Raw genomic sequence first — 12,976 nt, 5'->3', positions numbered from 1 at the left:
TGTCAGTGGCAGGGCAGCTTTCCCAATGTTGGGAACATCATTTGAATGTATCATGTACACTTGAGTCATCCGCCCCCGTCAGAAAATCCATTCATGTTGGCGTGAGGGCAGAAGAGTGTGAAACCCGAATGGTCTCCCAAAGTGTGCACAGGCGAATGCAGCACTCAGGAGGGAGAGGGCCATGCCACCATTGCTGCAGCCGGCAAGGCAGCCATGCAGCTGCGCATGCCGCTAATAGTCCACTGTGAACTTAGGGCCATGGGTAGTATAGGTTCCCTCCCCAACCCACCCCCTTAGATGCCCTCTGGCCCCAGCCGACACATCAGCTGTATGGGCGGACTCCAGCACAACCAGTGGCATCTTGTTGGCTGGCATGAGTGTGTGTGGGTATTGTAATGTGTATATGCAGCTGCAGCTTGTCAGCCTTCCAAGTGTCAATCATGGACCCAATGAATCCTGTACCCTTTTCATTGGAATCGATTATGTTCCACATGGTGCCGGTGCTAGCCCTTCCACAGACGCTGAATCGATCCACGTTCGGCGCCAGTTTTGCTGTCTTGAAAATCCACAAATTCTGTCCCAGTGTCAACACTTAGTCTCAGGAATGGAGAATCCAGCTCTATAAAAATATTTTGCACTGCCCTTTAAGTAGTTCTTCAATTCTCCGAGAACCAGTCCATAATGATTCTTATTGCAGAGTGCTGAATTTGGTGCATTTGAGTGCTATAGTGAGAGTTTGGTGACTGAGGGAGTTAGGTGAGGAGGGAGTAAGGCACTCCTTTCATTTTGTTTCCTACATTTCCGCAAAGAGCAAGAAGGGAGCCAGGAGTTTACAGAGAGTGCAGCTGACTGGGAACAGAGTCCGAGGGCGGAGGTCCAGTTGGTCCACAGGGCAGCTATATTCTGTAAGGTAAGAGGGGATGGAGGCTAGGACAGTTGCATGCTCCTCCTGTAGGATGTGGGTGGTGAGGGATACCACCGGTGTCCCCGCTGAGCATACCTGCGGGAAGTGAAATGAAAATCCCTTATTGTCACAAGTAAGCTTCAAATGAAGTTACTGTGAAAAGCCCCTAGTCGCCACAATCCGGCGCCTGTTCGGGGAGGCTGTTACGTGCACCCAACTCCAGCTCCTCAAAGACCGTGTTAGGGAACTGGAGCTGAAGCTGGATGAACTCCGGATCATCCGGGATGCAGAGGGGGTGATAGAGCAGAGTTACAGGGGGGGTAACCACACCTAAGGTACAGGACAAGAGTAGCTGGGTTACAGTCAGGGGAAAGAAAACAAACAGGCAGACAGTGCAGGGATCCCTTGTGGCCGTTCCCCTTCAAAACAAGTATACCGTTTTGGATGCTGTTGGGGGGGATGACCTACTGGGGGAATGCCCTAGCGGCCAGGTCTCTGGCTCTGGGGCTCAGAAGGGAAGGGGGGAGAATAGAAAAGCAATAGCAGTAGGCGATTCAATGGTTAGGGGATTAGATAGGAGATTCTGTGGTCGCGAGCGAGACTCCCGGAAGGTACGTTGCCTCCCGGGTGCCAGGGCCAGGGATGTCTTGGATCGTATCTTCAGGATCCTTAAGGGGGAGCGTGAGCAGCCAGAAGTCGTGGTGCACATTGGTACCAACGACGTAGGTAGGAAAAGGGGTGTGGAGGTAATAAACGAGTTTAGGGAGTTAGGCTGGAATTTAAAAGGCAGGACAGACAGAGTTGTCATCTCTGGTTTTTTGCCGGTGGCACATGATAGCGAGGCTAGGAATAGGGAGAGAGTGCAGCTGAACACGTGGCTGCAGAAATGGTGTAGGAGGGAGGGCTTCAGGTATATCGATAATTGGAGCTCATTCTGTGGAAGGTTTAAACTAATTTGGCAGCGGAATGGGAACCGGATTTGTAGTCCAGCAATTAAGGTAGTCGATATTCAGGACGCCAAAGCGTGTAGTGAGGGAGGTCCCTGTTTCTAGATGTTTCAATAAGATTATGGAGGGTGGTAAAAGAGGTGGGGGGGTGGCATTGTTAATTAGAGATAGTATAACAGCTGCAGAAAGGCAGTTCAAGGAGTATCTGCCTACTGAGGTAGTATGGGTTGAAGTCAGAAATAGGAAAGGAGCAGTCACCTTGTTAGGAGTTTTCTATAGGCCCCCCAATAGTGGCAGAGATGAGGAGGAACAGATTGGGAAACAGATTTTGGAAAGGTGCAGAAGTCACAGGGTAGTAGTCATGGGTGACTCTAACTTCCCAAACATTGAATGGAAACTCTTTAGATCAAATAGTTTGGATGGGGTGGTGTTTGTGCAGTGTGTCCAGGAAGCTTTTCTAACACAGTATGTAGATTGTCCGACCAGAGAGGAGGCAATATTGGATTTGGTACTTGGTAATGAACCAGGGCAAGTGATAGATTTGTTAGTGGGGGAGCATTTTGGAGATAGTGACCACAATTCTGTGACTTTCACTTTAGTAATGGAGAAGGATAGGTGCGTGCAACAGGGCAATGTTTACAATTGGGGGAAGGATAAATACGATGTTGTCAGACAAGAATTGAAGTGCATAAGTTGGGAACATAGGCTGTCAGGGAAGGACACAAGTGAAATGTGGAACTTGTTCAAGGAAAAGGTACTACGTGTCCTTGATATGTATGTCCCTGTCAGGTAGGGAAGAGATGGTCGAGTGAGGGAACCATGGTTGACAAGAGAGGTTGAATGTCTTGTTAAGAGGAAAAAGGAGGCTTATCTAAGGCTGAGGAAACAAGGTTCAGACAGGGCGCTGGAGGGATTCGAGATAGCCAGGAGGGAACTGAAGAAAGGGATTAGGAGAGCTAAGAGAGGGCATGAACAATCTTTGGCGGGTAGGATCAAGGAAAACCCCAAGGCCTTTTACACATATGTGAGAAATATGAAAATGACTAGAGCGAGGGTCGTTCCGATCAAGGACAGTAGCGGGAGATTGTGTATTGAGTCTGAAGAGATAGGAGAGGTCTTGAACGAGTACTTTTCTTCTGTATTTACAAATGAGAGGGGCCATATTGTTGGAGAGGACAGTGTGAAACAGACTGATAAGCTCAAGGAAATACTTGTTCGGAAGGAAGATGTGTTGGGCATTCTGAAAAACTTGAGGATAGACAAATCCCCCGGGCCTGACGTGATATATCCAAAGATTCTATGGGAAGCAAGAGATGAAATTGCAGAGCCGTTGGCAATGATCTTTTCGTCCTCACTGTCAACAGGGGTGGTACCAGGGGATTGGAGAATGGCGAATGCCGTGCCCCTGTTCAAAAAAGGGACTAGGGATAACCCTGGGAGTTACAGGCCAGTCAGTCTTACTTCGGTGGTAGGCAAAGTAATGGAAAGGGTACTGAAGAATAGGATTTCTGAGCATCTGTAAAGACACTGCTTGATTAGGAATAGTCAGCACGGATTTGTGAGGGGTAGGTCTTGCCTTACAAGTCTTATTGAATCCTTTGAGGAGGTGACGAAGCATGTGGATGGAGGTAAAGCAGTGGATGTAGTGTACATTGATTTTAGTAAGGCATTTGATAAGGTTCCCCATGGTAGGCTTATGCAGAAAGTAAGGAGGCATGGGAGAGTGGGAAATTTGGCCAGTTGGATAACGAACTGGCTAACCGATAGAAGTCAGAGAGTGGTGGTGGATGGCAAATATTCAACCTGGATCCCAGTTACCAGTGGCGTACCGCAGGGATCAGTTCTGGGTCCTCTGCTGTTTGTGATTTTCATTAATGACTTGGATGAGGGAGTTGAAGGGTGCGTTAGTAAATTTGCAGACGATACAAAGATTGGTGGAGTTGTGGATAGTGAGGAGAGCTGTTGGCGGCTGCAAAGAGACATAGATAGGATGCAGAGCTGGGCTGAGAAGTGGCAGATGGAGTTTAACCCTGAAAAGTGTGAGGTTGTCCATTTTGGAAGGACAAATATGAATGCGGAATACAGGGTTAACGGTAGAGTTCTTGGCAATGTGGAGGAGCAGAGAGATCTTGGGGTCTATGTTCATACATCTTTGAAAGTTGCCACTCATATGGATAGAGCTGTGAAGAAGGCCTATGGTGTGCTCGCGTTCATTAACAGTGGGATTGAATTTAAGAGCCGTGAGGTGATAATGCAGCTGCACAAAACTTTGGTAAGGCCACATTTGGAGTACTGTGTACAGTTCTGGTCGCCACATTTTAGGAAGGATGTGGAAGCTTTGGAAAAGGTGCAAAGGAGATTTACCAGGATGTTGCCTGCAATGGAGAGTAGGTCTTACGAGGAAAGGTTGAGGGTGCTAGGCCTTTTCTCATTAGAATGGAGAAGGATGAGGGGCGACTTGGTAGAGGTTTATAAGATGATCAGGGGAATAGATAGAGTAGACAGTCAGAGACTTTTTCCCCGGGTGGAACAAACCATTACAAGGGGACATAAATTTAAGGTGAATGGTGGAAGATGTAGGGGGGATGTCAGAGGTAGGTTCTTTACCCAGAGAGTAGTGGGGGCATGGAATGCACTGCCTGTGGAAGTAGTTGAGTCGGAAACATTAGGGACCTTCAAGCAGCTATTGGATAGGTACATGGATTACGGTAGAATGATATAGTGCAGATTAATTTGTTCTTAAGGGCAGCACGGTAGCATTGTGGATAGCACAATTGCTTCACAGCTCCAGGGTCCCAGGTTCCATTTCTGCTTGGGTCACTGTCTGCGCGGAGTCTGCACATCCTCCCCGTGTGTGCATGGGTTTCCTCCGGGTGCTCCGGTTTCCTCCCATAGTCCAAAGATGTGCAGGTTAGGTGGATTGGCCGTGATAAATTGCCCTTAGTGTCCAAAATTGCCCTTAGTGTTGGGTGGAGGTGTTGACCTTGGGTGGGGTGCTCTTTCCAAGGGCCGGTGCAGATTCAATGGGCCGAATGGCCTCCTTCTGCACTGTAAATTCTATGATAATCTATGATTAATCTAGGACAAAAGTTCAGCACAACATCGTGGGCCGAAGGGCCTGTTCTGAGCTGTATTTTCTATGTTCTATGTTCTATGTTATATGGTATCTCCCGATAATTGACTTCTGTTCTTTTTGTTTCTCAGTCTGGGTATTTTTAATCTCAAAACTGTCTTTCAGAGTGAAGTTTTCCCCAGAGATTCTCCCTTTGGAAAAAGCTAGGCAAATCTTCCAGCCTCAATTTAGCTCCTCACGAATTTGGTCTTTTAAATCTGACTGTGAACTCCCATCGACATTCCTGAGCCATGGGCTGGAACTTGCTGGCCGATCAAGCTGGCGGGATCTTCTGGGTTTTCCAGCAGTGAGGAGTGCATTCAATGGGAAACCCCGTTGACAACGGTGGGACCAGAAGGTCCTGCCACTGGGCAATGGCAGATTGCCAAGAAACACACTCGGCAAACAAACACAGCGGGTTGCATGGAAAATGCCGCCAAAAGTAACTTGCAGTCTCTAGTTGCTCTCCCTCTCCTGGATCCTGGCAGACAAAGTTGGCCGCGAGATTTGGGGATATCTTAGACCTCTCCCCTCTCAAAGCCCATCTCCTTGTCAATGTGAATCAGATGGACCTTGTGTCCAGGTAGAAATGCTGAATATCTACACTTGAGACTCTGACTCTCTTTTGCCTTGGACGTAAATGGACAGTTTAAAGCAAAATGGTTTACACCCCAACATTCTCAAAACTTTTCTCTACCTTGGAGGCTCACAGTCTATCCACTGTCAGTGCAGAGGCTATTGCCATTATGTCCAACACCTTGCACCTCCTTTTCAGTTAAAAATCTGGGCCCCCTTTAATCACTAACAAACAAACCACTCAAGGTCTCTGTCAGGCAGCCTTCAGAACTGGTCACATAAGCTCCTTCATTTTACCTCGAATTAAATACAGTCCTAAATACAACAATGTTATAAACCTCATTATTATTGTGACAATCCTCTCGGGGACCACAAACTATGCTCCATCCGGTTTCCTGTAATTATCTCTGAGTATGAACTCCCCTGGTAATTAGGGGTGGGTTTCCCTTTAACAAGGGGGCACCTCACTGTATAAAACACCGACCTGGGTGCATATCGGGGAGGGTGGCCCTTTGGGGAGAGGAGTTCTTAGTGTAAATTGTGTAGACCTAAATCAACCTGAGTTCATTATACCCAACCGTGCATTCCTGCATCTCTTTTGTTGGATTCGCCAATTATAAAACAAGGCAGAACATGGGAAGATGGTTGAAAGAAACCTGTTGCAAGTTAAGACATGGGCACTAAAGTCTTGGATAAGGTTGGCGGCTAATCAGTTTTGAAGTTTCTGTTATAACACTGCGAAACCACTCCGCAAAGTCCCAAAGCTCTCAAACTCATTGTTTCCAGATCTGGGGCGGGATTCTCCGTAATCGGCGCGATGTCCGACCAGCGCCCAAAACGGTGCGAATCAGTCCGGCATTGCGCCACCCCAAAGGTGCGGAATTCTCCACATCTTGAGGGGCCGAGCCCTTACCTTGAGGGGCTAGGCCAGCGCCGGACTGATTTCCGCCCCGCCAGCTGGTGGGAAACGTCTTTGGTGCCCCGCCAGCCGGCGCGGAAATGACTTTGCCTGGCGGCGCATGCGCGGGAGCGTCAGCGGCCACTCACGGCATCCCCCATGCGCAGTGGAGGGGGTCTCTTCCGCCTCCTCCATAGTGGAGACCATGGCGAAAGCGGAAGGAAAAGAGTGCCCCCACGGCACAGGCCCGCCCGCGGATCGGTGAGCCCTGATCACGGGCCAGGCCACCGTGGTGGCACCCCCCGGGGCCAGATCACCCCCCCCCCCAGGACCCTGGAGCCCGCCCGCGCCGCCGTGTCCCACCATCCCAAAGGTGGTTCAATCCACGCCGACTGGCGTGGGTTGACAGCGGCGGGACTTCGGCCCATCGCGGACCGGAGAATCGCCGGGGGATTCCTGCCGACCAGCGCGGCGCGATTCCCGCCCCCGGCGATTCTCCGGTGGCGGAAAATTCGCAACATGGCGGTGGCGAGATTCACGCCGCCCCCCCGGCGATTCTCTGACCCGGTGGGTGGTCGGAGAATCGCGCCCATTGAGTCCAACATTTCTCATGATCCACATGAGCCCACTGACATGGATCGATCTAGGAAAAACATTCTGCTTGGGGATCATGTCCAAATTAAAATTTAATCTCTAGATTACTACCTGAGCTACAAGCGAATTGGTAGATGATAATTAAGATCAGAGAGTTGAAAGCATAGCTCAGTAATTGATGTGGTAGAAATGGGATTTGATTAATGGGACATTGTCACAAGTATTGTGGAATAGAGCATCTATACCATTGAGTGGTCTTTACTGTTAATAGTATGCTAATTAAATTGGTAAAATACTCAGTTGAAGGGCACATATAAATAGGGGACAGCTGGGACACTGGGGCGGGATTCTCTTCTCCCGCGCCGAAGTGCCCACGCCGTCGTGAACGCCGTCGAGGTTCACGATGGTGCAAAACGGCCCCTATCCCGACCGATTCAGGGCCCGATAATGGGCTAGGAGCGGGGCCGCGTCATCTACACGCGCCAGGCCTTGTCGCCGCGTTAAGGCGGCACCGCATACATGACGCCGCTGCCGCATAACTGGCATCACCCGCGCATGCGTGGTTGTCGTCCTCTCCGAGACCGCCCCGCAAGAAGATGGCGGACGGATCTTGCGGGGCTGCGGAAAGAAGGAGGTCCTCCTTCAGAGAGGACGGCCCGACGATCGGTGGGCACTGATCGCGGGCCACCCCACATTTGAGGTACCCCCCGGTGCAGGATCCCCCCTCCCCCCCCCCCCCCCCTCCCCCGCAGGCCGCCTCCCCAACGTTCCCGCGCTGTTACCGACGGCAGCGATCAGGTGTGGACGGCGCCGGGGCCCGCCGTTTTGGGCTGGCCACTCGGCCCGTCCAGGCCTGAGAATAGCAGGGGTGCCGGAGAATCGCCATTTTGGTTGTCTCGGTCGATTCTCCGGCCTGCGGCCCGCGGAACTCGACGGGGCCGTTCCCGGCGTTTGGGAGACTCACGGGAGGGTGTCGGACCGGCGTCGCGGGAAATTTTGGCGGCCCAGGCGGTTCTCCCAACCGACGCGGGAGTGGTGAATCGCGCCCCTGGTCTGTGAGAATGATGTTGAGACTGAACAAAGTCAATAAATTCAGTAAGGAAAAGCACTGTTTCGCAATTTTTATTTCACCAACCAGCATGGATCCAGGTTACATTTACCTGAATCACATTGGGACAGATTTTCTGATGAATGATATAACAAGGGCTGGCGAGAAGACTTTATACTAAATAATGAGGGCAGAGGAGGGATGAATGTGAGGGGAGATTTTGTAAGTTGAAGAGAAATGACAATGCAACAGATCAGGTAGGACAGAATATACAAGAGGAAATAATGGGGACTTTTAAGAAACATACTGCAGTAATTGTGGGTGATTTCAATCTTCATATAGATTAGATTAATCAAATTGACAACAATAGCCGGGAAGTTAAATTCATACACTATATTTCGGTAGCACAGTGATTAGCACTGTTGCTTCACAGGGCCAGGGCTCCAGGTTTGATTCCCGCCTGGGTCACTGTCTGTGCGGAGTCTGCATGTTCTCCCCGTGTCTGAGTGGGTTTCCTCCGGGTGCTCCGGTTTCCTCCCACAAGTGAGTTGAAAATTCTGAATTCTCCCTCTGTGTACCCGAACAGGCACCGGAATGCCGCGACCAAGGGCTTTTCACAGTAACTTAATTGCGGTGTTAATGTAAGCCTACTTGTGACAATAATAAAGATTATTATGAGATTATTATTATTGGGCAATGGCAATATGTTCTGGAACCAACCAGTGAGTGGACTATTTTAGACGTGGTAATTTAAGTTTCATAGAATTTACAGTGCAGAAGGAGGCCATTCGGCCCATCGAGTCTGCACCGGCTCTTGGAAAGAGCACCCTACCCAAGGTCAACACCTCCACCCTATCCCCTTAACCCAGTAACCCCACCCAACACTAAGGGCAATTTTGGACACTAAGGGCAATTTATCATAGCCAATCCACCTAACCTGCACATCTTTGGACTGTGGGAGGAAACCGGAGCACCCGGAGGAAACCCACGCACACACGGGGAGGATGTGCAGACTCCGCACAGACAGTGACCCAAGCCGGAATCGAACCTGGGACCCTGGAGCTGTGAAGCAATTGTGCTATCCACAATGCTACCGTGCTGCCCCTATAATGTGCAATGAGAAAGGAGCCTTGAGATAAAAGTAATGATAACATGATAGAATATAATATAAATGGAACAGTAGAGAACATAAGAACATAAGAACTAGAAGCAGGAGTAGCCCAGGTGGATAAAAAGGCAATATGTAGCTAAAGTGAGCACTTATATCTTAGAGGATAAGAATGGGAAAATAAAAATGCGAAACAAGAAAACAACAGAATCATTGAAGAGGTATTTTGTATCAGTCTTCACTTTGGAAGATGCAAATAACATCCCAAGAATGATTGAACATCAAGAGGGAAATTGGAAGAGCTTAAAATAATCATGATCATTAGGGATAAAGAATTGGGAAAATAACTGTGACTAAAGATTTACAAGTACTCTGGAACTAATGGCCTGCACAGTAGAGTCCTTAAGGAAGTTTGTGCAGGATTGTAGAGACAAAGGTTGTAATCTTCCAAACTCCCTTGGATTCTGGAAATCTCCCACCAGAGAGCTACAGAAAGCAGCAGCTAGTGAACATAACATCTGACATATGGACAATGCTTGAATCCATTACTGAGGAGGTATTAGCAGAACATTTAGAAAACCAAAACACAATTATGCAGAAAGGTTTGACTAATTTATTAGAGTTCTTTGAGGAAGTAAAAAGCACGGTGAATAGAAGGGGACCAGTAGATGTGGTCTATCTGGATTTACAAAAGGCATTGGATAAAGGTGTCTTATGAAGGTTACTACACCAGATAAGAGCTCATGGTATTAAGGCTAATGTATTGAAATGGATAGCAGATTGTGTAGCTAACAGAACAAAGAACAAAGAACAAAGAAATGTACAGCACAGGAACAGGCCCTTCGGCCCTCCAAGCCCATGCCGACCATGCTGCCCGACTAAACTACAACCTTCTACACGCCCTGGGTCCGTATCCCTCTATTCCCATCCTATTCATGTATTTGTCAAGATGCCCCTTAAATGTCACTATCGTCCCTGCTTCCATCACCTCCTCCGGTAGCGAGTTCCAGGCACCCACTATCCTCTGCGTAAAAAACTTGCCTCGTACATCTACTCTAAACCTTGCCCCTCTCACCTTAAACCTATGCCCCCTAGTAATTGACCCCTCTACCCTGGGGAAAAGCCTCTGACTATCCACTCTGTCTATGCCCCTCATAATTTTGTATACCTCTATCAGGTCTCCCCTCAACCTCCTTCGTTCCAGTGAGAACAAACCGAGTTTATTCAACCGCTCCTCATAGCTAATGCCCTCCATACCAGGCAACATTCTGGTAAATCTCTTCTGCACCCTCTCTAAAGCCTCCACATCCTTCTGGTAGTGTGGCGACCAGAATTGAACACGATACTCCAAGTGTGGCCTAACTAAGGTTCTATACAGCTGCAACATGACTTGCCAATTCTTATACTCAAAGAGAGAGTCGGAATAAATTGGCCATTCTCAGGTTGGAAAACTACAATTAGTGGTCAGTGCGGGGGCCTCAAATATTCACAACTTATATTAATGACATATGAATGGACCCAGTATATGGTAACTAAATTTGCTGATGACACAAGGATAGGTTGGAAAACAAATTGTGGAGAGGAAACAAGATAACAGCAAGGGGATGTAGATAGGTTAAGTAAGTCAATAATTGGCAGATGAAATATAATCTGGAAAATATGTCGACTTGTCCACTTTGACAGGAAGAATATGAACACAGAATATTATTTCAGTGGAGAGAGACTGTGAAAATCTTTGGGACAGAGGGGTCTGACTATTGTGGCATTTTCATCAAAAAAAACAATATGCAGGTATATGCAAGTGATTGGCAAGGCAAAAGTAAGGTTAGCCTTTATTTAAAAAGTAATGGAGTATAAGAATGTTGTTACAGATGTGTGGGGCCTTAGTGAGATAAAATCTAAGGTACTGTGGACAATTTTAGTCTCTTGTTTAAGGAAGGATATATTTGCATTGCAAGCAGGTCAGATAAGGCCACATGGCTGATTTGTGGGACTAAATGGTTGTCTTATGAGGAAGGTTTGAGCAGATTAGTTTCAAACCCATTGAAGTTTAGAAGAATGAGAGGTGATGTTATGAAAAGATATAAGATTCTGAGGAGGCTTGACAGTGTGGTTAGTGGGAAGATGTTTCTGCTTCTGAGAGAGTATTGAACAACAAGCCACAGTTTAAAAATAAGGGGCGGGATTCTCCGCCGGCGGGATTCTCCGTTTTGCCGGTGCCCGGGGGTTTCCCGGCGGCATGGGGCTGCCCCACAATGGGAAACCCCATTGACCGGCCGGCGTAACGGAGAATCCCGCCGACGGGTCAGGGCAGAAATGTGGTGCGGTGGGGCGGCGAATCCAGCCCAAGGCCTCTCCCATTTAAGATGGAGATGAGGAAGAAACTTGGGCAGGATTCTCCGTTTTAGCGGCCAAGTATTGACACCGTCGTAAACGGCGGAGCGTTTTACGATGGCGTCATAGGAGCAGCGATCCCCCAACCCACAGGGGGCCAGCACGGCGCTGGAGCGCCTCACGCAGCTCCAGCTGCCAATATGGGCCCGAGCACTTACGACCGTGGGTCTGTGCACGTGCGCCATGGCCAGCGTGGGTCCGCAGATGAGCACAACGGCCGTTTCCATGCCGGCCCCCACGCAACATGGCAGAGCCCTACAGGGGTCGGGCGTGGAGGAACATAGGCCCCTCCCGGAATGAGCCCACCCGCCGATTGGTAGCCCCCGATCGCGGGCCTGGCCACCGTGGAGGCCCTCCCGGAGTCGGATCCCCCCCTCTACCCCCCCCGCCCAACCAGGACGGCCCCCACAGCCAGAACACTGCAGTCCCACCGGGTAAGATCACATGCGAATGACACCGGCGGGACTCGGCGGGCACTCGGCCCGTCGACCGCGCCAGCGTGATTGCCGCCGATTACCCGGTCGCTGGAGTGGCGTGGCAGGATTCAAGCCCCCCCTCTCTCCCCCCAGCGATTCTCCGACCCAGCGCTGGATCAAAGAATCCCGCCTCTTTTTTCTGTCAAAAGGTCATTAGATTTCAGAATTACCTTCCCCCAGAGAGCAGCGGAGGATGGATCATTGAATATATTAAAGGCTGAGTTAGATTTTTGATCGACAAGAGAGTCCAGGGTAATGGGGCAGGCTGTAAAGTAGAGTTAAGGCCACAAGCAGACCAGCTATGGTCTTGTTGAATGACAGGCCAGGCTTGAGGGGCTGAATGGGCAGCATGGTAGCATAGTATGTCTGTGCGGAGTCTGCACGTTCTCCCCGTGTCTGCGTGGGTTTCCTCCGGGTGCTCCGGTTTCCTCCCACAGTCCAAAGATGTGCAGGTTAGGTGGATTGGCCATTCTAAATTGTCCTTCAAGTCCAGATGGGTCAGGAGGGGTTATTGGGTTAGGGGGATAGGGTGGAAGTGAGGGCTTAAGTGGGTCAGTGCGGACTCGATGGGCTGAATGGCCTCCTACTGCACTGTATGTTCTATGTTCCATGAATGGCCTAATCCCTCTCTTCTATTTTATGTTCTTGTGACTTTCATTTACTGGAGCTGTGTGGCAGGGGTCAATGATGGTCACTTCTGACTTCCTGCGTTGCATTCCCCGAACCGTTTTTATCAATTCCATCATTAGATTGTTCTATTACATACTACACTGATCCTACATACCACACCTGAATAACACAAGTATGGCAATAATACGCTGTTCTACATCTGTGACCACTTTTGACTCCCAGGCCAACATGTTGCCCATTTTTTTGTTGATTATCCAGACATGATACCATTTAGTTTAACTCCATTACA

The sequence above is a fragment of the Scyliorhinus torazame genome, chromosome 2 (assembly GCF_047496885.1).
Source record: "Scyliorhinus torazame isolate Kashiwa2021f chromosome 2, sScyTor2.1, whole genome shotgun sequence".
Classification (NCBI taxonomy): Eukaryota; Metazoa; Chordata; class Chondrichthyes; order Carcharhiniformes; family Scyliorhinidae; genus Scyliorhinus; species Scyliorhinus torazame.
The sequence above is the reverse complement of the archived record's forward strand: the minus strand, read 5'-3'. Positions refer to the sequence as shown.